Source organism: Rhinoraja longicauda, chromosome 4, assembly GCF_053455715.1.
Source record: "Rhinoraja longicauda isolate Sanriku21f chromosome 4, sRhiLon1.1, whole genome shotgun sequence".
NCBI lineage: Eukaryota > Metazoa > Chordata > Chondrichthyes > Rajiformes > Arhynchobatidae > Rhinoraja > Rhinoraja longicauda.
The window spans coordinates 14964891-14979475 of NC_135956.1; the positions used below are offsets into that span (position 1 = coordinate 14964891).

Below are 14585 nucleotides of genomic sequence, written 5' to 3' on the forward strand. Positions count from 1 at the left end.
TTTCTAATTTCCAGTACACTTGGGTTTACAATTGACAGTGTCAACTCCAGGCTTGTCTCTAGAATAGATTCCCCAAGACCAGCAAATGTAGATTGGTCCAGTATGTGTTTTGGGTGTATCAAGATAAACTATCTGCTCTGATCCACAAGGCAACATGCGCACAAGGAAATAAAAAATCACAATGCAAATAGGAGAGATTTCATTGCAATACATATTACTTGCAGTTGTATCAAGCTTTATCTGTTTATATTTTGAAAAGTTGAATGCTGTTCTCCATTAATAATTTGTTGCTCCCTATTATTTATTTTCAGAACAAATCAGCAGCAGAATCAATAATCAACGACATTGGGTGAGGTTCAAAAACTTATTTAACAAAGACAGGTATTTGATGATAAATATCAATTTTACAATTCTCAATGAATTTAACAATCGGGTTTAAATTAGGTACAGAATTCATTTTCTCATTTGCAGAATGCTTGTTAGTCTTCATTGTTTTTTAACATTTAACTATTTACAAAATTCCTTACAATATCTTTTCAAAAGATGGGGAAATAGTATCAAACTAATAAAAACAAATGATAAAGATCAATTGCAAAGCACTGTCACTGAAACACAGTTTTAAAATTGAAAAACACAAGATAAAATATTAATATGCCAAATATACCTTCCTGCGAAGTTCAACAATAAGACTACATGTGTAGAAAGGAACTGCAGATGCTGGTTTATACCAAAGATAGACACAATGTGCTAGAGTAACTCAGACACATTTCTGCTATGCTTATCAAGGAAAATACATCCGTTTTTTCTGACTTTTTTTTCTTAATTCATTCAAAAAATATATCCTGTTACAAACTATCAATGCATTTGGTGTGACTAGCCTCGCTGAAATTGATATTATTCACCAGATGATTAACACCGCCAAGCAATCAAATTCCACACGCCACTGCATTACCAATTTGAATATGCTGCCTCCAAACGTCCAATTTCTAATGATAACATTTTTTTTTGAAAAAAAATGTTCCTGGCATCTTTTTACATTTTTGTTCATGTTGTAAGCCTTGAAATAGCTACTCACAAACAATGCACAGAATGTTACTTCTCTGATTTCACAAAGAACCAATGCTACATAAAGGTATCATTCTGCTTGAGATATATTACAACTACTACTTCCATATGTCATCAGTGAGTAGTGTTTCAACTGCGCTAAAGTCACAGTTGCATGGAACACAACACCAAAGTTTACAGTTGCACATCAATACGCAAAATCTGTTTCATTTTTCATTTATGCTTTTCTTCTGACCATGTGCAATTTGTAACCAAGCCAGCAACCAACTGATTTGCTTTGTCACCATTTAAGTTGAACACAAAGAGCATTATGATGCAGGACAAGGTGACTTATCCTCCAATTTCCTCATCCCTACATTGCACACTGTCCCTGCATCCCTGTCCGTTCAGAATGACTTCCCTTCCACCATACCCCCTTCCCCCAAAAGATTCTTGGATTACTTTCACACAAGGGCAGCACGGTGGCGCAAGGGCGGCACGGTGGCGCAGCGGTAGAGTTGCTGCCTTACAGCAAATGCAGCGCCGGAGACTCAGGTTCGATCCTGACTACGGGCGCCGTCTGTACGGAGTTTGTACGTTTTCCCCGTGACCTGCGTGGGTTTTCTCCGAGATCTTCGGTTTCCTCCCACACTCCAAAGACGTACAGGTATGTAGGTTAATTGGCTGGGCAAATGTAAAAATTGTCCCTAGGGTGTGTAGGATAGTGTTAATGTGCGGGGATCGCTGGGCGGCGCGGACCCGGTAGGCCGAAGGGCCTGTTTCCGCGCTGTATCTCTAAATCTAAAAATCTAAAATCTAAAAATGTGAAGACACACCAAAATATTTATCTAAAATATTATTTTACACAGATTTATTTTACTGTGTTTCAGATTTTCAATAGTTATTTTCCTTCTTAAAAGCTTATACACTTATCGACTTCATCTAAGCTAGTTGCATTTGCCCATGTTTGGCCCATATCCCTCTAAACTTTGCCAATCCTTGTACCTTCTGAATGTGTCTGTGAATGTTGATATTGTACCTGCCTCAACTACTTCCTCTGGCAACTCATTCCATTTGCCTACTACCCTTTGTGTGCAAAAGGTGCGCCTCAGGTTCATATTAAATTTTCCCTCTTACCTTAAATCTATGCCCTCGAGATTTTTGATTCCCCTACCCTGCAAAAAACACTTAGTCACATCTACCTTCTCTATTTCCCTCAAGATTTGATACCCCTTAATAAGATCATACTTTAGCCTCCTGTGCTTCAAGGAATACAGTCCTAGCCTGCCCAGCCTCTCCCAGATCCTCGGGTCCTGGCATGTTTTTCGTAAGAGCGAAGCTTCATGAGGATTTAGCCAGGATCGGACGGCCTAAGCTATAGGGAGAGGTTGGGCAGGCTCCGACTATATACTCCTTGGAGCTCAGGAAGCTGGTGCTTGATCTTATAGAGGTGTTAAGATCATGAAGGGAATAGATAGGGTGAATGTACAGAGTATTTTACCCAGAATAGGGAAATCAAGAACCGGAGGACATCAGTTTAAGGTGAGAGGGGAAACATCTAATAGGAATCTGAGGTGGCAACATTTTCACATAGAGAGTGGTGGGATATGGAACGAGCTGCGAGAGGAAGTAGTTGAGGCAGGTACTAATAACAATATTTAAAAGTCACTTTGACAAGGCACATGGATAGGAAAGGTTTAGAGGGATGGGCCAAATGCAGGCAGGTGGGACTGGTGGAGATGGGTCATCTTGATCAGCATGGACTAGTTGCGCTGATGGGCCTGTTTCTGTTCTGTATGACCCTATTTCTCTGACTGATGAAGGCCAACGTGACAAAGAAGCCATCTACACTACCTTATTTACCGGTGATGCCATTTTCAGGGAACTGTATACTTGTACTCCGAGATCTCTCTGCTGCATGACACTGTTCACTGTGAAGATCCTGCTCTGGTCAATCTATACCTTCTGCTGAGATCTTCATCTCCACATTCCTTTCAACCTGCTGCTGCAATCAGAGAAATTACCTGAATTCACAGTGCTGTATATACCTTCTTTGTTGACAAGGAAGAATTGTGGCATATGTATTCTTTTTGAATTCGCACCATGCATCAAAATGAATCTGTAGAAGGTAGATGAGTAGGTATGACCCACAAGGAAGTCAAATCAGGATGCCATTTTAGGTTCCTTAAATATTACAACTTTGAATTTCCTATAAATGCAGTTTCAACAGCAGCAGTTAGTGACCCCACATTATTCTTAAATAAATAACAGCTATAAAGCAGTAATTACAGTTCATAACTGATGTTATATATACACTCGAGACATATATTTCACAAAATGCTGGAGTAACTCAGCAGGTCAGGCAGCATCTCAGGAGAGAAGGAATGGGTGACGTTTCGGGTCGAGACCCTTCTTCAGACTGGTCTGAAGACAGTCTGAAGAAGGGTCTCGACCCGAAACGTCACCCATTCCTTTTCTCCTGAGATGCTGCCTGACCTGCTGAGTTACTCCAGCATTTTGTGAAATAAATACCTTCGATTTGTACCAGCATCTGCAGTTATTTTCCTACACTAGAGACATAATACACTGCAAATGCTGGAATCTGGAGCAACAAGCTCTCTACTGGAAGAACTCAGTGGGTCGAGCAGCATCTGGGGGAGTAGGGGGAAGGAAGTGTGGACGTTTTAACCTCAACAGATGTTGCTCGACCCACTGAATTCCTCCAGAAGATTGTTTATTTCATGTATCATTATTTCAGTTCGTAAAATAAAACAAAGCTGAATTAGCACATTTGCAAAGTTAACAGGTTTTAACTACGTCAGCAGTTTGTGCTTTCTGTGTGGTAGAGCAGCACAGCAAGGAACAGGCCCTTTGGCCCACAATGTCCCTGCTAAACATGGAGCCAAGTTAAACTAATCTTCTATGTCTGCACAATCTTCTTAAAGGTAACAGTGCCACCTACATGGAATTTCTACATTCCCCCAATATTGTTAAGAGCATTATCTGGACTCAAAGACATTGTCAAACCAGCAAAGCCACAGGTTGGTTCCTTTTTGTGGGAAATACTGCAGATATATCTTCAATCCCACAGTCCACCCTACAACATTCCACAGTATTGAGTGCTAGAATTAAATGGTCCACAGAGACTTAGTGGAATCTACAGCAAACCTTCATTGAATAATTATAGCTCTTATAGCTCTACAATTTACCAGATATGTTATCACTAATTTGGAACGAGGTTCCGGATTTTAAATTCTATTTCCGTTGAAGCACATATTATGGCACCTATAGTGCTTTCCATTCCTCTTCTCCATTTTCCTTTCCAAATTGGGTTGGACAAGACTCAATCTTGTTCTGAGATCTCAATTCAGTAATATTTTGGCAAGAATATTTCCTGTTGTCGAGTGAATTTTGATTCTATATCTTGGAATGTTTCATGGTTGTTTGATGACCCAACCATACCCCGTTTCTTCATTGCCTTTTACACCATACAAACTGATTATCTCGTTTCTCCACTGAAAAATGAACGGTAGGAAAACTGAAACAAAGCTTTATTCCAGAAGCATTTATAAATTGCTCACAATGAAAGGATGTGAATTGTGGACCATGGGCTGATATGACTTCATTTTGACTGAGCTTGGCAAAGATGGATTTCAATTCTTTTGTTAAAGCACTATATGTGTGAGTGAATGGCTTAATTTCAAAAATTGGTCCACTGGTTTATCACAATCGATACAAATCTGTGATCCTGTGGCCCAGCTCCTGTCTCACAGCACCCGAGACCCAGGTTCCATTCAGAATCTGTGGACTTTGCACATTCTCTCTGTGATCACGTGGATTTCCTGTGGGTTCCTCCCACATCCCAAAGATATGCGAGCTTGCACGTTAATTTGTCTCTGTAAAATTGCTCCTGGTATGTGGGGAGTGGATGAAAAAGTGGGATAACATAAAACTAATGTAAATGATTGACCGATGGGTGTCGTGGACTCGGTGGGCTGAAGAGCATGTTTCCATGTTGTATCTCACTCTCTAATCTCTAAACTGCAGACACTGTCTTAACAGAGAACTGCACACCTGAAATGCTGCTTTAAGGTCCATGTTAACAGTCCCAACATTCTGTAAATTTACTGTCTAGGCCTACTCATTTTATGTCAGTGCCAGGCCAATAGACAAATCCTCTGGCCACTGCTTTCATTTTTACAATATCCAAGTGCTGTGCATTGAATTCTTCCATTATCATCTCCGAACACTCAAGATCACAGTCCTGTGTAACAGTTTATACAATCCTGGTTGGTATTCATTTCATATCATATCATGAGATGCTTCCTGTCTTCAGATGGCCCTGTGTCTATTCATTCAATGAGTGTGGATTGTTGCACTTACTTTAAAATAGAGTTCTTTTGTCTAACTATTTCCACTGCCATTACATTATCATCTGCTATCTGTATAATACAAACTTTATTCTTTACCTTTGTTGTAGCCTCTTCATAGAGTAGTTCTAACAAAGTATCTGGTGTACCATTTTGTCTTTATGCTCTTTATTCAATATCATAGAGAAACTGAGATGGTAATATGACCCACCTCTGTACCTGTCATTCAGACATTGTGGGCATATTTCAGATCCCAGCATAACGAGCAGAGATTTGTGATCAGCGAAGAGTCATGAATAAAAAATGCAAAACTCCAAATCACTTAAGTCTCCTTTTCAACTTACATACATTTCATTTCACTTTTGGGATGTGCATGCAGTCGGCCTCATATCCTCTCAAGTGTCGATCACTGATATGACGAATCCCTCTTTCAATAACATACTCGGAAACTGTGCAAGCCATACAGTTGTTGTTGGAAAACTTGAAAAAAAAATCACTTCTGAGGCATTTCTTGCAGATTATACACATATCGTTGATCCTCACTCCAGTGCCTTTCTTCTTCTTTTATCAATAGTTATCAACACTGTAGCAAGATCTGGAAAATTAGCGCTTTTGGGTTTTCCCCATTGCCTCAATTTTCTATTTACTGCCCGCAGCTCGTTTTCATCTACTTGGAGACCTAAATAATTACTTCCTTCTGGATGTAGGCGTATTTCATCTAAGCATCATATTAAGCCAATACAACTTCTAAACATTTCCAAGTATTTGAAGGTTCTCGGCCTCTGTGGCTTTTGCAATTAGGTAATTATCCTGACTGTACAAACAATGTAGCCGTAGCTTATCCTGTAGCTTCTTATCTATAGTTATGTAGAATGTTTTTAGTCAATTTTGTCCCACATAGTAATTTTGTAAGTGTACAACCCTGGTGGATATTAATCATCAGGAAATGCTAGCTTTCTTATCAAGTCAAGTCTACTTTATTTGTCACAAGATGTGCAGTGAAATGAAGGTGGCAATGCCTGTGGATTGTGCTAAAACTACAAAACAGAATAGAATTTTTTTTTTAAAAGACACAACACAAAAAAATAAATTAATACAGTAAATTAGTCCCTGGTGATATAAGAGTTAACAGTCCTGATGGCCTGTGGGAAGAAACTCCATCTCATCCTCTCTGTTTTCACAGCGTGACAGCGGAGGCGTTTGCTTAACCGTAGCAGCTGGAACAGTCCGTTGCTGGGGTGGCAGGGGTCCCCCATAATGTTGCTGGCTCTGGATCTGCACCTCCTGATGTATAGGTCCTGCAAGGGGGCGAGTGTAGTTCCCATAGTGCGTTCAGCCGAACGCACTACTCTCTGCAGGGCCTTCCTGTCCTGGGCAGAGCTGTTCCCAAACCAGATTGAGATGTTGCCGGACAAGATGTTCTCTACAGCCCCAGAGTAGAAGCACTGAAGGATCCTCAGAGAGACTCTGAATTTCCTCAGCTGTCTGAGGTGGTAAAGGCGCTGCCTTGCCTTACTCACCAGTGCGGCTATGTGTGTTGTCCATGTCAGATCCTCTGTGATGTGGACTCCCAGGTATTTAAAGCTGCTCACCCTATCCACAGTACACCCATTTATCTCCAGTGGCGTGTACATCCTCGGATGTTGAGCCCTTCTAAAGTCCACAATCAGCGCCTTAGTTTTTGTAACATTCAAGAGGAGGCTATTGTCCTGACACCAGAGTGCCAGATCAGCCACCTCCTCCCGGTAGGCATTCTCATCGTTATCGGAGATCAGGCCCACCACCACAGTGTCATCAGCAAACTTGATGATGAAGTTGGAGCTGAACCTGGCCACACTGTCATGTGTGTACAGGGAGTACAGTAGGGGGCTAAGGATCCTGGAAGGATCCTGTGTTCAGGGTGAGGGGGTTAGATGTACGTCTCCCCAGCTTGACCACTTGGGGCCTGGCGGTGAGAAAGTCCAGGACCCAGGCACACAGGGGAGTGTTAATCCCCAGTTTCAGCAGCTTCTCAGCAAGTCTGGTGGGGACTATTGCATTGAAAGCTGAACTAAAATCAATGAACAGCATCCTCACATAGCCCCCCTTCTGGCTGTCAAGATGAGAGAGAGCGGTGTGCAGAACCTGGGAGACCGCATCATCCGTGGAACTGCAGTGGGTCCATATTTCGAGGGAGGAGGGCACAGATGTGGTTCTTGATCAGCCTCTCGAAGCATTTCATGACCACCGAGGTGAGAGCCACTGAGGTAGTCATTCAAACAAGCTGGAGAGGCATTCTTTGGCACTGGTACGATGATGGATCTTTTGAAGCATGCAGGGACCATGGACTTGGCCAAGGAGAGGTTGAATATTGTGGTGAGCACCTGAGCAAGCTGAGTAGCACAAGACTTTAGTACTCGCCCAGATATACCATCTGGGCCTACCGCTTTCCTCGTGTTCACACGCGTCAGAGCCCTCCTCACGTCGTGCTCGGACACAGAGAATGTGTGCACATCCCCAGCGGTGGATCCCCTCCAGCCTCGCTAGCCAGCATGCTGGCGGTGTTGTTTTTATTCGGCGAGCTATCCATATCCAAATTATCCATATTGAGCTGGGCATAGAAATGAGAGGACTGGCATTATGGGATTGCTTGTTATCTACAACTGTCCAACAGGTCATTTTGTAAACTCTACAAACGCCTATTGTTTTGTCCACCTCGAAGACCATATGATGAGCATTGCCTACTCTGCAAGGGAATCAAGAATCAGAGGATATGGGTGTAATGTGAGGGGGGGGGGGAGATTTAATAGGAACCTGAGGGGCAACCTTTTTACACAAAGGGCGGTAGGTACATGGAACAAGCTCCAGAGGAGTAGTTGAGGCACATACTATCACGTTTACGAAACATTTGAACAGGCACATGGATAGGATAGGTTTAGAGGGATATGGGCAACACAGGCAGGGGGGATGGGTGTAGATGGGGCACGTTGGTCGGTATGGGCAAGTTGGGCTGAAGGGCCTGTTTCCAATCTGTGTGACTCTATGACTCAGCAGGAGTGGCATTCATAGTATTGAATACCAGTCATCCTCTTGCTCAGTGATCTCAATGTTGTGTAAACGTCTCTTCTTGGTTTCGATTGTACTTGGTTCCTTTCAATTGAAATATTGCCTGGCAGCTCAATTCTAGTGTGATGTGTTCAGTTCAGGCACGCATGTAGAGGCTGTGCTCTTGTTTGTAGCAACTGAAACATTTTATAGCTCCAAACCGACGGGCTTGAGCCAAGTGGTTCCCATGGTAACAGTAAAGTGTTTCCCGCCATGATGTTTTCTGCACCACTTTTGCTCAAGTGGCCCAGGCTTAACTTTAGAGACCCCACAATTTTTCCTACTAATATGGTGCACTCTTTGTATTTTCAGAGGCCATTTCCACAGACGTGACCATCCTGCAAGCCCATATGAATATTCCATCTTGCATGCTTATTAACTTGGATGGAGACATTCATCTAAAAAGCCATTCTCATGTACTCTTTCACAGTATGCAATTCTGAAATATGTTGAACCAACATTGCCTCCACAGGTTTTCAGAACAATTGCTCATAATCGTCTCCCTTATAAACCTTTCTGATTTCTGATGGCACTGGCTTGCTGTGGTTTGTCAGGATTACACAGGCATCTCGACTTACTTCTACTAACAAGATCATCAATACTTTTCACATAACTAAATCTTTGTCCTCATTCTCTTTTTCAATATAATTACTTGTCTGTTTTTCAAACATATGATCAGCTCCACATTTTGGCATAGCCTCTCAAATTTCCAACAGACATAGTTGGGACCAGGCCTACCACTTAATACTCCTGCTGCAATAGTTACAAGGCCAATCTTGAGCTTATTAAATGGAATTGAACTGAAAGATACAGCATAGAATTAGGTCCTTCAGCTCACCGAGACCATGCCAACCGTCGATCACCCTTTCACGCTAGTTCCATGTTATCCTACTTTCACATCCACTCCCTACACACCGGCCATAGGGAAACTCACACAGACAGCACCTGTGGTGAGGATGGAACTGGGTCTCTGGTGCTGGGAGGCAGCAGCTCTACCAGATGCATCACTGTGCCGCCCTAGATTAATTCTACGTGCAGTACCTTTTACCCTTATAGTTCAGTCCTCAACCCAACTCACTGTCATTATTTGCATCTCCTGAACTCACCCTGCCAATGTTGAATAGCTTTGATGCTTTCAATGGCTGTGATTCTTTGCCATCACATTATCACTGGTCTGCTTTACAAATGACCACGGTCTATTTGTAGTGTAGAGGAAAATACATAAGAGATCAAAGAAGCGCAGAACAAGACACATATTCTTTATTCAGAGGCTCCTCACACACTGTCTCTTTGGAAATGTCAATGAACATTAAAACATGGCCCCGAGAAGTTAGCAACACAAAGCAATCTTTAAAGTAATAGTAGCCTTAACACAACCAACATTACCTACCCTGCAACATTTAACCTTATTTTTAAATCAAGCTGAATAGATGTCAAGTTGCTAAATAATTTTAAAGCCGCATTTAATTACTCAATACCTTTTTCCGATTCAGAAGCAAAGTGAGGAGGATCGGAAACTCAATGTGCATTAACATCAAATAAAAGTCCATTAACTCTGACTTAGTTATTAAACAAGCTGCAATACCAGTCCATTCTCGTCAAAGGAAATGGTATTCTGTACACCAAAGTTACTCAATAAAAGTTCACACTGAAAGTCCCAGCAAATTAAAATAATTAGCCTGGTGGTCATAAGCTTTTAATAGGAAATTCATTTCAAAGTAGACATGGATTGCAGACCTGAGAAAGGTCATATTTTCGAAATAAAAAATCTTTTTTTTAAGTATGACATTTATACTCATTAATCTACTAGCCATGAAGAGCAATGGCTTGAGACATTAAATTTCATCTTCAAGGAGTATTTTGTACAAATTGACTTCCCACGCACAATAACCTCTGCATAATCAAAACACCAAAGCAGTGCCATAAATATATCATTATACTAGACCAAGTGGACCCAAACCTCTCCTGTAATGGTGCAACACCCTCTCCTCCTCCCCCCCCTTCCTCCTCCTCCCCCTCCCCCTCCTCCTCCTCCCCTCCTCCTCTCCCCCTCCCCCCCTCCTCCTCTCCCCCTCCCCCCCTCCTCCTCTCCCCCTCCCCCCCTCCTCCTCCTCCTCCCCCCCTCCCCTTCCCCACTCCATCCCCTCAACCCCCCTTAGGAGATAGATTTAAACTTAAAAATGTGAATAACTTTTAAAATATAACACCGATTTCAATGAAACTTCTTCCATTAGCACCAAAGGGACGACGGTGAGTAATGTGGGCCTAAAATTATCGTGCTATCTTGTACCGCTTTGGTTGTAGTTCAGGAACAAACAAACGAGAGTTTTAGTGTATAGAATGTGCACTAAAAGGGAACTTTCAAATCAACAACTCACATGTGCTGAAATGATGTTTAAATTCCGTGCTACTATCCGTTCTTTGATTTTACTGAACAAAATGGCATTGAAAAAAAGGTAATCCATTAAATAAAAATCAGTAATAATTCTGAAAGGTATTTTAGCCCCACGGAGCATAGCCAACATTTTCCTTCACAAATAGGAGGGGTAAAAATCAGCAACATAGTAATTACAAAACTAAAACTACAAATCAGCTGCTTTCTCGAACACAATGCTCCCCAGGAAAGAGATGCTGCAATGTTTTATTTCCGTCAGCCATGGCAGAGGAATCCAGGAATTCTCAGATTTGGGAGTTTGCATGCATGTGGGGGAAAGACACAGCTAACAGAAGTTTGGAACACTTTATTTTTGAAGCGTAACAAAAAGACGTGCACAAACTTGCAAGCTGTGTTCTCTCTCAAGTTGCACGAGATTATGACCTACAAGAGTACGCAGGTTTGACTCGGGTTCTGGTCAAAAACAGCTCATCCACAAGAACAAGACGTGCTGCTATTGCTGCTGCTTCGTCATGGTCATGGACACTTGTGATTGCCAGCCGAGCAGTGTGCGGTTACAACTGCAGTGGTCCTCCCTCTCACACACACAAACAAGGCCCTCTCCATGTCGCTCCCCACATGGACCAGACACTCCATCCAAACCCTGTCAGACTCAGCTTCCCTGTGCCTGGAGACTGGACAACCCCTCTAATCCACCCTTCGGCCATGAACGCACCAGTGCCAGATAGAGACATGGTGCTGCAATTGCCCCGTCATTTGACACTAAGTTTTATTAATAACAGTGCTCTATTTGTTGTTTTTTTTTGTTATTCCACAATCCAAACTGAGTGAGTCTTTAACTGAGCTTTGTTTGAGCCGGTTGGGAGAGCAGAAAGGGGGACAGATTTTGGGGAGAGGAGGGCAGTATAATTTGGGGAGGAGGGAACATATTTTTTGGGGGGGAGAGAGGGGATATATTTTTGGAGGGAGGGGGCTAGCAAGGGATATGTTTTGGGGAGAGAAAGGGACATATTGTGGGGGAGGTGAACATCTTTCGGGCAGAGAGGGGGGCATATTTTGGGGAGCGAGGAGGGCATATTTTGGGGCGAGAGGGGGGACATATTTTGAGGGGACAGAGGAGCATATTTTGGGGCAGAGAGAGGAACATATTTTGGAGATAGAGGAGGGGACATATTTTAGGGAGAGAGGAGGGGGCATATTTGGGGAGAGATAGGGACATAGTTTGGGGAGAGAGAACATATTTCGGGGGATATATTTAGAAGAGGAAGAGGGAGGGGGGACATATTTGGGGAGGGGGGGGGCATACGGAATAGAATTAGGCCATTTGGCCCATCGTCTACTCCACCATGGCTGATCTATCTCTCCCTCCCTCCTAACCCATTCTCCTGCCTTCTCCCCGTAATCTCTAACCTTGATTAGTACAGGTCATGTTTGGTGGGTGGTGGGGGCATATTTGGTGGAGGGGATATTTGGGGGAGAGAGGGGGACATATTTTGGGCAGAGGAGGGGAAATATTTTGGGGAGAGGAGGAGATATATTTTGGGGAAAGAGAGGGACCAAGTTTGGGGAGAGGGGGACATATGTTAGGGAGAGAGAGGGAGACATATTTCAGGGAGGGGGATCTGAGAGGGTAGAGATGGGGATATATTTCAGGGAGAGAGGGGGCCATATTTCAGGGAGAGGATGGAATATATTTCGGGGAAAGTGAGGGACAGAGTTTGGGGGGGAGAGGGGGACATGAGAAGGTAGAGAGGGGAACATATTTCAGAGAGAGGGGACATGAGAGGGGGACATATTTCAGGGAGTGCCCCGAGAGAGAGGGGGACGGACATATTTCAGGGAGTGAGAGGGGGGACATATTTCAGGGAGAGAGAGGGAGGGGGGGGCATATTTCAGGGAGTGAGAGAGGGGGGGACATATTTCAGGGAGAGGGAGAGTGGGGGACATATTTCAGGGAGAGAGGGGGGACATATTTCAGGGAGAGAGGGGGGACATATTTCAGGGAGAGAGGGGACATATTTCAGGGAGAGAGGGGGACATATTTCAGGGAGAGAGGGGGACATATTTCAGGGAGTGAGAGATGGGGGATATATTTCAGCGAGAGAGGGGGAGATATTTCAGGGAGAGAGAGAGGGGGGACACATTTCAGGGAGTGAGAGAGGGGGGACATATTTCAGGGAGTGAGAGAGGGGGGACATATTTCAGGGAGTGAGAGAGGGGAGACATATTTCAGGGAGTGAGAGAGGGGGGACATATTTCAGAGAGAAAGGGGGGACATATTTCAGGGAGTGAGAGAGGGGGACATATTTCAGGGAGTGAGAGAGGGGGGGACATATTTCAGAGAGAGAGAGGGGGACATATTTCAGGGAGTGAGAGAGGGGGACATATTTCAGGGAGTGAGAGGGGGACATATTTCAGGGAGTGAGGGAGGGGGGACATATTTCAGGGAGTGAGGGAGGGGGGACATATTTCAGGGAGTGAGGGAGGGGGGACATATTTCAGGGAGTGAGGGAGGGGGGACATATTTCAGGGAGTGAGGGAGGGGGGACATATTTCAGGGAGTGAGGGAGGGGGGACATATTTCAGGGAGTGAGGGAGGGGGGACATATTTCAGGGAGTGAGAGAGGGGGGACATATTTCAGGGAGTGAGGGGAGGGGGTACATATTTCAGGGAGTGAGGGGAGGGGGGACATATTTCAGGGAGTGAGGGGAGGGGGACATATTTCAGGGAGTGAGGGAGGGGGGACATATTTCAGGGAGTGAGGGGAGGGGGGACATATTTCAGGGAGTGAGGGAGAGGAGGGGGGAGCTGAGCTAAGGCCCAGAGCTGGGCCGGTCCGGTCCGGACGCCATCGCCGGCTGAGAGGGTGACACGGGCCCGGCTCTGTTATGTATTTTAACCTCCTCGCCGGCTGACAGCCCGGAGTAAGGACTGACTGTGGTCGAGGAGCGGACGGTAGCCAGCAGCGCCACCGCCGCCGCCTCCCTCACAATATCCCCCTTCATCAACAACAAACAACGGCACCGTCGCCCCGCCCGGCCGGCCGGCCCGCCCGGCCAACCCGGCCAACCCGGCCAACCAACCAACCCAGCCCGCCCCGGGCCCCGGGCCCCGGCGTCTCACCGATCTCAAGCTCGCCTCCTCCTCCTCCTCCACTCCCTCTCCTGCTGTTGCTGCTGCTGCTGCCGGCGGCTGTCGTCTCTCTCTCTCTCTCTCCTCCTACTCCCCGATACTCCTCTCCTCCGTGCAGCCCCGCTCTGCGATTCCCATCACCGGCACCCACACCGCGAGCGCGCGCCTCCACTCGTGCCCGCGCACCGACCCGTGCTCGTGCCCGCGCTCCAACTCGGGATCGTGCCCGCGCACCGACCCGGGATCGTGCCCGCGCCTCCACTCGTGCCCGCGCACCAACTCGGGATCGTGCCCGCGCTCCAACTCGGGATCGTGCCCGCGCCTCCACTCGTGCCCGCGCACCAACTCGGGATCGTGCCCGCGCTCCAACTCGTGCCCGCGCTCCGACCCGGGCTCGTGCCCGTGCTCGTGCCCGCTCCCCGACCCGTGCTCATGCCCGTGCTCCGACCCGTGCTTGTGCCCGCTCGCCGACCCGTGCTCGTGCCCGTGCTCCAACTCGGGCTCGTGCCCGCGCTACACTTCCCCGTGCTCGTGCCCGCGCTCCAACTCGGGCTCATGC

The 14585-nt window shown here is 45.4% G+C and overlaps 1 protein-coding gene across 2 annotated transcripts in view; it reads right to left on the bottom strand.

Moving 5' to 3' along the window:
* Window positions 1-14202, bottom strand: part of wwp1 (WW domain containing E3 ubiquitin protein ligase 1) — an 85529-nt gene extending 71327 nt beyond the window's left edge. For both annotated transcript variants that reach the window (XM_078397246.1, XM_078397244.1), the window contains exon 1: window positions 14018-14202. The gene's annotated coding sequence lies outside the window, so the exon portion shown is untranslated. The remainder of the gene's footprint in view (window positions 1-14017) is intronic.
* Between the last annotated feature and the right edge of the window lie 383 nt (window positions 14203-14585).